Genomic DNA, 12892 nt, shown 5'->3' on the forward strand with positions numbered 1-12892 from the left:
AAAATAAAAACAATCAAAAATGACTCTAAAAACACACAAAATGGGAGGGAAAAAATCAATAAAAAACTGACCAGAAATATATACCAAATGACTAAAAACATACCAAATTACAAAAAAAAAAAAAACAACAGAATTACACCCACATAATTATATACACAAAATTACCCACAAACGCACAAGATGACTACAAATAAATATCTGAAAAATACATAAAGGGCTGTACTACGAATCTGGGTTTCGTGGTGCTTCTGGGATTTATTCTGTGTGCCATACTATACAAGGCTAACTCGTTTGGGACCTAGCTCAGGGTTATTTCCAGGTTTAACCTGATAGTCCGGCTCATTTATATCTGGTTCTAACTGAAACAAACAACAGAAACTTCTAAAATGTGTCATTTTATTCTCTTTTCCTCTTCTCACCGCTTAATAACAGATTATGCCATGTCCTGTTGGTCTCAGCATTGGTTTCTATTGGCTGTTTACTCAGAATAAAAACTGCAGTGCATGTGCCCTTACATCTCTGACCATTAAATCTGTGATTGATCTTGTGTCTGATCTTAAGCTGTCCCTGTCAGCTGGCTTGACTAAGACAATGAGCTTCAAGGTGTGAAGATTGTGATGAAATGGGAAATAAACCAGCATGATTACGGACAACTTCAGTAAACCAGGTTTAAACACTTTGATGAAATACCCCCCAGGTTAAGTTGTGGATAAGATCTGAGCGAGTATAAAAGCACCGCCTCATGACCAATCAGTAATCTTGGAAAATGACCCGCCCAAGAATGGGCGGGTCATTTTCTGTACATATTGCTTTGTGAATTGGACCTGACAAGTAATATATAATAATGCATTTAACCCATCCCTGGGGAGCAGTGAGCTGCCATGGTGTAGCGCCCAGGAAGCAGTTAGGGTTAGGGTTAGCCCAGGTGAGATTCAAACCGGTGACCCTCCGATTACAAAAATACACAATAAACACAAACATCCTTGTTCTTTCCTTTATTGGTGATCAGATTTGTCAACAATAAGATTCAGATGTGGCCCTTAAATTGAACACTCACATTTTTGTGGCGCCAATGAGATGAAAGTTGCTGGTCTCTGGGGTAAGATCATGGGCGGACTGGTGTATGTGTGGGATTTCCTAGGTGATCGGGTCATGAGAAAGAGAGAAAGGGGAAATAAACATACCTGTCAAGCATGCCGTTTTGGCTGGGAAACACCAGTATTTTACCCCTCTTTCCCATATTAGCATTTTCCCATAAATATCCCGTATTTTAATGTAATAATATTTAAAAGATAAATCTATCTAAAAAGCAAGGAATGTCTGTGTGTGCGTGTGCGTGCGTGTGTGTGTGTGTGTGTGTGTGGAGCAAATATCAAAATGTTTATTTTAATTTTATTTCACTTCTGGACGACCCCGAAATGATACCTATTCAGCTTTTGACCTCAGGGTGTGAGGGGGCGCTAGCGCACCATCTATATCTATTTCATTGCACAGCTCCTCACCCGAGCAAGAGTCACGTGTGCGACCAGAGCCAATCGCTGCGCACACAGCAAAGCAGACACGGACTGTAAACACACGAGTGAGAAAGAAGACGATAGTTTAGACCGAAACATGGGAGCTCTCTGAATAGATCATTTGAAACCGTCAGCCACTGGTGAGTCTTTTGCTGACAACTTTCCCAACCCATTCAATACTCCATCTGGAAAACTGCGGATTCTCTGTGGTGCCGCGCATGGAAGCTAAGCTTTGACCAATCGGTTCAAAGGTAAAAAATTATTTTAGTTTTTTAAAAAAAGACAGCCGAACTGTGCATAATACTTTCATTTACTTACTCACTCATGTTGTTTGGAGCTTTACGTTATGTTTTGCGCGATTTTGTTACTTTTCTGATTGGCGCTACAATGTCTATGGAGTTTTGTTATCAGCGTCTCGAACATTTCACGGGAACACACACACACACAAGGTATTTATTTATTTATAATAAAAATTAAAATATACTAAATGAGTAAAATAAAACACAAAAAATGCACAAAAAGACAACTGAAAGATAAAAAAAAAAATACACGACTCCAAAAAATATACATTACAGAAAAATACAACAAAAATATGAAAATGACTCAAATAAAAATATACTAAATGAGTAAAATAAAACAAAAAACTAAACAATATTTATACAAAAAGTACACAAAATGACTCCAGAATAACTCTATAATGGCAACCAAAAACAGTGCTACAAAAAATGCACAAAAAGACAACTGAAGGATAAAAAAAAAAACACACATAATGACTCCAAAAAACATACATTACAAAAAATAAAAAAAATGACATTACACAAAAAATGCACAAAAACACAACAGAAAGATACATAAATACACATAATAACTCCAAAAAACATACAAAAATACACCAAATAAAAAAATATTAAAGTGAGTTAAAAAAATAAAACAACAAACATTCATCATGTTCATGTCTCATATAATTAAACCAGGGAAATCACACACACTATTTTGCTTTGCACCCACAAATATACACCTTTATAACACAGAGTACAGAGTATGTACACCTCTTTGTACATCCAACCTTCAAACACATACTCATTTGGCCATAATTAACTCGACTTAAGCTCCCACATGAATGCATACTTCCGATGGGCACTGTACTTGTGCTGTAAAATCACTTTACTGCAGTAATTATTTTACTGTAGGCTACTGAAGGGTTCAAAGTTAATAATTACTATATGATTATCATCCAAGTCAACTGACCAATTAATGTGTTTTTTTATTACTATTTTTTTTCTCATGTTGGCAAAAAAAGTGTGTGTGTTACTAACTAAAGCCATACTGGAGATTAGCTTCAGGACAAACCTCGGGATATCTCCACCATCTGGATTGTCTAACACTGCACACTGGATCGACACACAGTAAACACACACACACACACACACACACACTACAAGACAGCCACTCCATTATTCATCAGTCTACATACAGCGCGACAGTGGAGGGTAGAAAGGTAGATGAAGAGATTGACAGAGACGAGGTGGCATGCAAGTTGTTTGTTCACCAAATAATTAAGCAGCCGTCTTTTTCTGCCAAGGCTCAGATTTAAAGACAAATGCAGACAGACAGTGAACTGTAATGACGCTGACTGCTTTATTTTGTCATTCACAGGCTCACAGCAAAATCACAGGAAGCAGCACTTTTTTATCAGTTTTATCACCTTTCATTGGAGCTAAAATAACCTGCAATGCAAAGTGAAATTATTCACTGTTTTGTGATGATGCCAGGGTTGGATACAGTGGGCACCTTCCCTCGGTTTTCACTCCTTTCTTCTTCTTTTATCCCTAAACATTCCAGGTATTTTATATCAGCATGTATTTGTTCCAAATGTTGTATCAACACCAAACAACAAACAACTTTTAAGTTGTGCCTCTTTTTGTAGACAACACATGCTTTTTTTCTTCCAACACTATGACAAGACTGCTGTGGACTATTGAAAACCAGGATGGGCTTTATATTAGACTTTACTCAAAGTTGTAATATAAAGAATGCTGTTGGATTATCAAAAGTCCTTATGAGTGTTCTGATTAGATCAGCATTTTATCAGATACCTTAAATACCCAGAAGGTGTGTTCTCGGAGCAGAGGTGGGTACCTTTGAGCTCAGAATTGCACCGACCTCATTCAGCTTGATCAGACTTCCTCATTATTCAGGGTCCTGGTTCAGTAAGATAAACGTGCCTGAGAGGACCTGGCGGTGTTCCAAATACAGTTAAAGCTCATTCAGCCATCTCACAATGTGTGTGCGTCCTGTGCAACTGGCTGTGTGCACCATGCCACTGTGTGTGCATCAACTGTGTGCACCGTGCGCCTGAAATGAGCACACTCGGTGCATAACTCTTTTCTTCTCAGCAGAGATGAAAGTAATGGAATACTCTACTCACATTACTGTAATTGAGTTAATTTTATGGGTACTTGTACTTTTTTTGAGTATACAGTAGTCCTTTGCTCTATCGCGGTTCACCTTTCGCGGCCTCTGTGTTTCGCGGATTTTTTTGCAGTACAATTTTGGATGTTTTTTTTACAGCATATGAACGTTCATTGTGTTCTGCGTCCTGATTGGCTAATGCTGCGTTCACCCACCAGCGACACATCCGATTCGGTGAATTTCACTGCCTGCTGCGCTCCTTTTTCTCCTCTCATAAACATAAACCACCAGTGAAAAAAGCCGGTGTGATTAGCAGCTAATGCTATCCTAGCTCAGTGCTACAGAGAGAACTTTTACCTGCTACTACCACCTCTTCACTGATTCTCCTCCACGCCTAATTCTTCCGAGACTGGTCCTGGTTATAAAGGCTGTGTAATACAGCTCCAGGTGGTCACACACAGCTTCTACTCCATGGTTGAATGGGTGAACATACCTTTGTCCGTGTTGACGTGACGTCCTCGTCAACAAAGACTCTGATTGCAAATGTGTATAAAGTGTGTGGTAAGGGGTTTTACAGCCTTAAAACATGTATAATAATTGTAAAAAAAATAAAGATGACTACTTCGCGGATTTCACCTATTGCGGGTTATTTTTAGAACGTAACCCCCGCGATAAACAAGGGACTACTGTATTTCTAAATCAGTCATTTTACTTGTACTTAAAGCTGATATCCGGAGTTTCTGAGAAATTTATGTTATGCAAAAAAATACCTAACTAGTCTTTCACTATGGTCTACTACTGGTCATTCATATACATTAATGTATATAAGTCCCTCCTTTGTCCTATAGACCCCTATACAAATAGAAAGGCCCAGCCAATAGGCTTCGACTTCCTGTTTTTGAGACTGTCAATCAAAGTGAATGCGGAACTGTGCACGGAAACAAGGCTTCACGTCACAACAGCAAACAGGTAAATATGATTTTGGCTCTTACCTGACCATAGACCTAAATCAATGTGACCCGATGCGACCTTATTATGTTCCATGATGCGTATAGAGAAAAGTAGAGGCGTGGCTTCTGGTAGATTGGCAGAGGCAATGAGAGGAAGTAAAGCTATTTAGGGCGGGACATCGAGACATTTGACAGAAACTCCATATATCAGCTTTAAGTATGTTTTAAAAGAAGTGAAGTAATAATTAATTACATTTCTACACCCAACCGTTACTGAGAAAATTATTTTTTTTTTGTGATTATTTTTTATTTCCGCTCTAAATTATGTTCAAGCCAAAGCAAATTGAACATAATCCATACGGTATGTTCTTAGTCGTGCCATTTCTGATCAACACTTTCTTCTGTTCAGGTTGGGGTTTCTACCTAATATGTTGTTAATCATATGACACTTTGGCATGTCACGGTTTTAGTGTTCATAAATGTAGCTATACTTAAAACCAGATCATTTTTTTTTTTTATTTTCAAATTGAATTCATTGGTGTTATTTCTTTTAAAAAAGAATTATACATTTTGACAGAAACTTTTGTTTAATACAGATGCCTTTGTGGAAAACAAATGAAGTTCCAATTGTTTACGCACCACAAAGCGCTCCATTTCCCCTCTTGCTGTTTCTATGTCTTAATGTTCTATAGCCATTGTCACAGTCTTGTAATTCTGCACAACCGCAGGAACAGCGAAATATTGTTCTAATTCTTTTTTTTTAAATTGTTTTTAGGTTTTAGGATTTTGCCTCCATATTATGAAATGAGTGTATACAAAGCAGTAAATTAAAATAAAATTATTTTTGCATAGTTGTATATTGCAATAATAATGTATGTCAAGTGTCTTCATAACGTCATGGCTTCCCACACTTGAAAAAGGAAGGACTCGACCAGACTCAGGATTTCACTTGTTCCTACTTTTATTCTTTCCAGTGACAAGAAAGGTGAAAAACCTTTGAACATAAAACACGATGGAAATAAGTTCATAATTTTTAATCAAACAAGGTAAGTACAAATAAACGCAATTTCAGGTCAGTACATTTAATTTGGTAAAAATATATTTAAAACTTGTTTTTTATTAAATCAATGCAGGTAAGTAATCTGTAAAATTAAGCATTAACCAAACAGATAACTAGGTCTACTTTTATAACCTGAAACCTTTTTCCTTATGTTTATATGAAATATAGATATTTTAATTTAAATTTAGTCATAACAAAAATACTTACTACTTTCCTACTTTTCATACGTAAATCAAATATTTCCACTCTGGATTTTATTAAAGAGAAATTTGCTATATTTTAAATACTAACTTATTTTAGCCCTTGAATACATAAACAAGGTTATAAGCAAATTTTAAACTATTTTCCTCTTCTCATATAAACAACTGAATTAACCCAGCAAATAAATTGAGCCAATGAATTATACAATGATGAGATCACATTTTTAAAGTCTAGTACTCATGAGCTCACCAGTAGCCCTTTTGGTTTCAGTCCTTTTCCCATGCATATTGTGCAGTGCACATTTCAGGGCTTCTCAGCACCGTTGCGCACAGCAAAAGGCCGTTTATTGGGGGACTTTCTCATCAGTGCAATTGTGCTCACCTCTTGAGGTGTGCCGCAGAGAATCATGCGCGCATGGTTGCATGCGCACGGAGCACTATGAGCTCGCGCCGGCATGTGCTTGGAGCGGCACATGCACCCAGCCTGGTTTATGCTTGACAGGCAAGCCAAAAATGGCGTCACCGCACACCCCGTGCTCGGAGCACTCAGGCAGATAACTGCAAAAGTATGGTTGTCACAAAATCCCACGGCACACCTGAACTTGCCTCACGGTACACCAGTGTTCCGCGGCACACTGTTTAGAAACCACTGTGTTAGGGAGTGCAGCTATGTGTCCTCTGTGTGTTGTAGTGAGTGCAGTGTGGGGTGTCGGTGTGAGCCCGTGAGGTCTGTGCTCGTCTTTCTGATCTGACATGGCCTGGCCATGCAGCCCAAGGACTGGTATCACCCTGGGATACGGCTCAGGACACTGCGGTGCCTGTATGTTGACTCTCTAACAATAATAATCAATCCTTTATGTTCTCTTTTTCACCGTCTGCTCACATTCAGCCAGGCTGCATTGTGAGCTCTTACACACAACCTGCTATAGCTGACGTGCAAAAACTTAATGAAATCCTTCAAGAAATGTCATTTTGAATCTGTGAACATCAGCTCAGAGGGGAAATTTTGCTTGCTCACCACAGGCTGACACAACTGAGCCACGCAAACCCTGCACCGTGCACTATTACGAGCCCTCTGTGTAGTAAAAATGTAGATGTTTAAAAAGCTGTAGATGCAGGTGAACACTAGCATTGTGTCTGCCTGAGATGTAAAAGACCTTCACCCATGGAGCACAGTCTGTTTTTAAATCCCTTGCAGCGGGTTGTGGGCCGTGCTGTCCCCCAACTAGACTGCGCTGCAAAGGGACATGCCTCACAGCGTGGGAAGCAAAGCGCTAGAAATCAGATGCTGTGATGAAAACGCAGCGCAAAGCTGGGCTTTAGTTCCTGATATTTCAGCACAACAGCACGACCTCTAGTGTGATATTGCTTTTATACAACAGTTTTAAAACTGCATTTTAATAGTTAACAATAATAAGTGTCAAGAGATTATGATTTGTTTGTTTATTTAATAATTTGGCTTGACCAAAAAAAGTAGTTCACAAGTGGAGAGCACATACAACATTCACACTGCAGGCAAATGCGACCTGAATCTGATCTTTTTGCCCATACCTGGCCTATAAAATACTGTATGCTAGTTATCATCCCCAGCAGCTAGTAATCCTGAGCTGTTTGATCAATACGTTGGTGGATCGCTTTCCTTTGGCGGTGCGTCAAACCCACAAGTGGTTGTACCTACCAAAACACTGTTTTGTGTGTGTGTCTGCGTGTGCATGCACCGAGCTGATACAACACTATAAAGTGAAAGTCAAGTCTATTACCCTTGCTGAAGTCTTTATAATAAGCATGAACATGGCTGAATTACTCCTGCATTGTAAGCGTGCATGTTGTTTGTACACCACAAAATGCTTTGTTAAGGAAACTGTAGGGAGTGTGTAAACACCTATTCAGACATCAGAGTTTAAAACCAGTCCAATTTAATTATGTAAATGTGATAAATGCATGTTTTCATTTTAGAAAAATACATCATCTATTTGTATTATTCATATTGTTAATTATTCTTATATTATTAATAATAATGTAATATTTTTCTAATGTGTGTGTATTCAATTCCTATTTGTTTTTAATGACTGAATGAGTAAGACTGGAGTTTCATGTCTCAGACCGGCCCACTTTTGATCAGCAAATTGTAATTGTAATGGCGCAATTATGTCCACATTAGTGGACTTGTCTGTAAAACCTAATAATTGTGTATTTTTCAAAAATATTTTCAATTCAATGGAAGTAATGTTTGCTTCACAATGTGGATTTAATTCAACGAGTGCACAATGCATTTCTCAGACATTATTTTTTTTACAACACATCCTTTTCAACAATATGAGAATCTCCACTTATTAATGAATACGAATTTTATTTTTCGTTCTTTTCATAATAGAATGCAGTTGTGAAGAAAACTAGAATTTATAAACATGGCATCTTTAACGTTGAAAAAATTCTACTTTGATGATTAAATTATGCTGCAATTTTTTCTCATTGAAACTCCGGGAATCAAACTCCTGCTGCCTATATGAAAGGCAGGGGACATTACCACTACAAGTGCTACGGCTAATGAAGAGGCGAAAGTATGCCATATGACATCAAAAGTATGATTCTATCGATTTAATACAGTATATGAAGAGATATAACCTACAGTATGTCAGTCAGACAAAATGATTTAGCATTTATATTCTTTATTTTTTTAATAGCATAGTGCAGTGTGGTAGGGAGGCTAATGTGGTGCACACCCCTAGTTGAGACATCTATACCACTGACCAAGTACATGGACGGTTTTACGTCACGGTGCGTTTGCACAGCTGGAGCAACATGCGTGATCAACCCAATGCCATTACGGAAAACCTGCCCAAAAGAAAGTAAAAAAAAAGTGAACATAGGCCCTCTCGGCCTAAACATCTGGTTAAATATTCACCTTTTTATCTAAGCTTTCATTAATACTGAGTGACACATTATTTGGTTTTTCCTAATTTTGTTGACCAAAGTTTGTTACTGTTTATGCAAGAATTATTGTTTAATCACATTTTAAATTTCACATTAAGTCATTATTGGGTTCTTTTTTTAACAATCCTCCAGTATTGTACATTGGTCCTAAAATGCTAATCTTAAAAAATAATGTTTGTGCCTATTTGACACTGATGGTAAGTTCCTGAGATTATGCTTGCAGACAGGCAAACTTGTATATATATAACAATGTCACAAGATATTTCTTTATTGATATGAGTGGTATTGTGAAATTGCAAAGGAGAAGTGGAGCTTACTTTTCCATTCCTGCCATAGCTGTTCCACTTAAGCGTGTCTTTAAAACTCCAAGAGGCAAAGTCACTGTCCAAAAGTCTCAATTGCATAAAATGTAGACATGCTAAGTATGTAAATATGCCTAGAGTTCAAGTTAAATAAAAGTGTGGTTATTTATCATACTGCATTTTTGTTTGTTTCACAATCCAAAAATACTGTATCGTTATTGTATGCCCAAAATCAAATATTGTCTTGTTTTGTGAACTCTGTATATCATCCCAAATAACCCTAATAAGCAGTATACAGATTTTTGTAATTTAAATAACAGAAAAAAACATCTTGCTGTGAAGAAAGTTCAATTTCATTGAAATTGCAGCTCACATATAATTTATCTTGCAAATCTGGACCAAAATTCCTGAACAATACCTCTTGTTGTAGATGCCATGTTCCCTCAGAATCATCCACTGTTGAGCCAAATCAAAGAATTTGGAGGGACTTTAAAAAGGAGCACCCTGAATGGGACGAAAGGACAACAGTGTGTGCCTCTTCATATCAAAGCGGCTATGCTAATCAGCTGGCTGGTAATGTGAGATTGAGCTGCTCCGGGCTCTGTGGGTATTTGGACCGCATTGCTCTGCTGTGCCAGGCAAGTGAGGCACACTGCCAGCATGGGGCTCCCTGCCAAGCTGGATTAGAAATGCACCGCGTGCGTCGGGTGTTGGCCATCGCCTCCAGTCACCACATTAACCTGCGGATGCCTCATGAAATTACAAAAACACACACGTGAAAGCCAAAAATTGGATTGGTTCAAATGAAGCAGAAAAAAAACATTTACAACATAAGCTAAGCATCGATTAAACTGATAGCAAGCATATCCTTAAAAAAAATTTTAAGTTTGAAAAGACATTAAGTGGTCAGAAGTCATTTGTCAAATATGGTTTCTCAAATCATCCACAAGTTGCTTACCTCTAAAAGCCCAAACACACTCGAGCGGAACGTAGGCGGAGTGGACTTCAAACTCATCAGAGCTTTCATAGTCGAGCACACATGGAGTACACTGGCGCATAGTAAAGTCCTACACTTCCCACAATCCTTAGCACTTATCTGTGGGCCTTGTAGTCTTTCTGGGACTTGCTTTAAACGTGTCGGTACATTTGTTGCTCGTCTGTCAGTCTCTCCTCAAAGCTCGGCTCCATCTCTCCTGGTCTGTTTCACCTGGTGGGTGAAATGCAGGCCAGGGTTACATTTAAGGCAGTGGCTCATCGTACGGTTGCCATATCAATATATCAACATTCTATTCATACACAGTGCCCCTATTTGGCCAATTTCGGTCACGTGAAACGTCAGTCATTGGTCAGTTTAGGTCATGGGATTAAGTCTAAACCTTACCCTACACCTAACCCTAACACTAACTCTAAAAATTGTTGCAATATTGGGTTATAACCTAACCCTAACCCTAAACTTAACCCTTACCCTAACACTAAGACGCTATGTGCATGTACTTCGGTAACCGTACCAATAGCACCAGGGGTTGTCCATACGGCAACCGTACAAATAGACACTTTCTACATTGAATCAGGGTTGATGTGAAAAATACACCCAGAGCAGTGTTTTGTGTGACACCAAGTATGCAGAGCAGTGTCCGTAGTCGTAATATTTGAGCTTTGTGCTAATTGCCCTGGTGGATGTCTGCACGAGTAGGTTTGAGCCTTTATTGTCTATAGCCCATGTATATGGTTAGAGTGGCAGGTGGAAAAAGCCCTTCAGATGAAAAGACAAACACCCTTACAAAAGTTAAAGAGGATGGCACCACAACTTAATTTTTTTAAGTTAAGGACGAAAGACTTGGACGTTTGGTTCTGAAACATTCGTGGATGTATGAGACAAAATTTGTAAATTATTTGATAAAGCATTAACTCATTCACTGCCAGCCATTTTCAGAACAGGGAACCCCATATTGCCAGGTGTTATAGATGATTTTCACTGAATTTTCAAGACCCAGAGAATATTTTGTAATATGACAATCTGACGTCTAAAACTAAAAAAAAAATATTCTGAAAGGTTAGACCAGAGGTGGGCAAACTTTTTGGCTCAGGGGTCACATGGACTTTTAAAAATTGACAGACGGGCCAGGCCAGCACCAGATGCATACATACATTCTTCTTCTTCTTGTCTAAAGTTCAAATTTATAAAATTTCATAACAAATCAACCATATGCGACAGATTTGCAACTTTCACCCAAATTTACCCCCAATTCTAAAGAAGAACGGAGAGAGACAGGCCTGTTAGTAGAGCAGTGCGTGGTAGAGAATGGAGACATGACAGGATGAAATATTAAATTTCATGCCAATCTTCTTAAAAACCCTTTCGTCATCGACAATAAAGATCATTACTAGGCAAATTTAGAATCCTAAAATGTATCAGAAATTAAAAGAACATTCAATTAAAGACTACATTAGATATGTGACTGGGATCAAAATGTAACGTGGAACTAAAATGCAAACATAATGATTTATGTCGGCATATGAAGTGGAGCGGAACAGAACAAACTTTTATTAGCTGATTTAAAACATTTATTTACTTTTTTTGTTTTCTTAAGCTTTTTGGCACATATTGTAAACAAAGTGTTGTTGTTTCCTGAATATTTGGACTGCTGTATTTTTACATTTGTTTATTTATGCAGGTAAATAATTCCATTTAGTTTTTCAGTTTTGATTTATTTATGAAATATACTTGCATTATGAAACATGATGATACTTGTTCCCTGTTAGTTCATTTCATACTTGTACTGAATTTTTTGGTTTTCTACTGCACTTTTTACATTTTTTTTTTTTTTTTTTAATTCAGATATTGAGTTTAATTTAGTTTTGATTTATTATGAAATATTATATTACTTGTTCCCTGTTGGTTCAACACATTTTAAGGTGTTATTTGTCAGGATTATTTGGGGGTTAATGGGCACATGTGGGACTTGAAAGTTCACATAACACACACACACAATATATATATATATATATATATATATATATATATATATATATATATATATATATATATATATATATAGTGTGTGTGTGTGTAAAAGTAGCTCAGTTAAATAAAAAGTATTTACATGAAAAAAATCCTCCAACATAATTTGTTAATAATGGTTATTAGCATAATTAGCAGCATGTTTGGAGGAAAAGTGACGGTGGATGTTTTATTCCTTTAAAACCGCAACAGTTTCTTTGCAAATAATAAGGCATACAGCCTTTGACAGGACTTCAGTGAAAAGTGTTTACTTGTCCATTCATTATTAAACACTCAGCACTCACTGTCGACTCTTCTTTTCTTTGGGCCACTCATTGTTGTAGATGTGTATCGCTGTGTCAGCACCGCGGTTTTGCTCCGTCAACCTCCACCTGGCTCAAAAGGCGCGCTACGTTGCCTTGTGAGCCAGGTGTATTCACGCGACACCACGTGATCCCGCAATGAAACATCAACAAACAGCTTACTTTGATTATCTGAAGTGGAAGAACTGTTTGTCTG

The sequence above is a fragment of the Gouania willdenowi genome, chromosome 7, assembly GCF_900634775.1.
Source record: "Gouania willdenowi chromosome 7, fGouWil2.1, whole genome shotgun sequence".
NCBI classification, from domain to species: Eukaryota; Metazoa; Chordata; class Actinopteri; order Blenniiformes; family Gobiesocidae; genus Gouania; species Gouania willdenowi.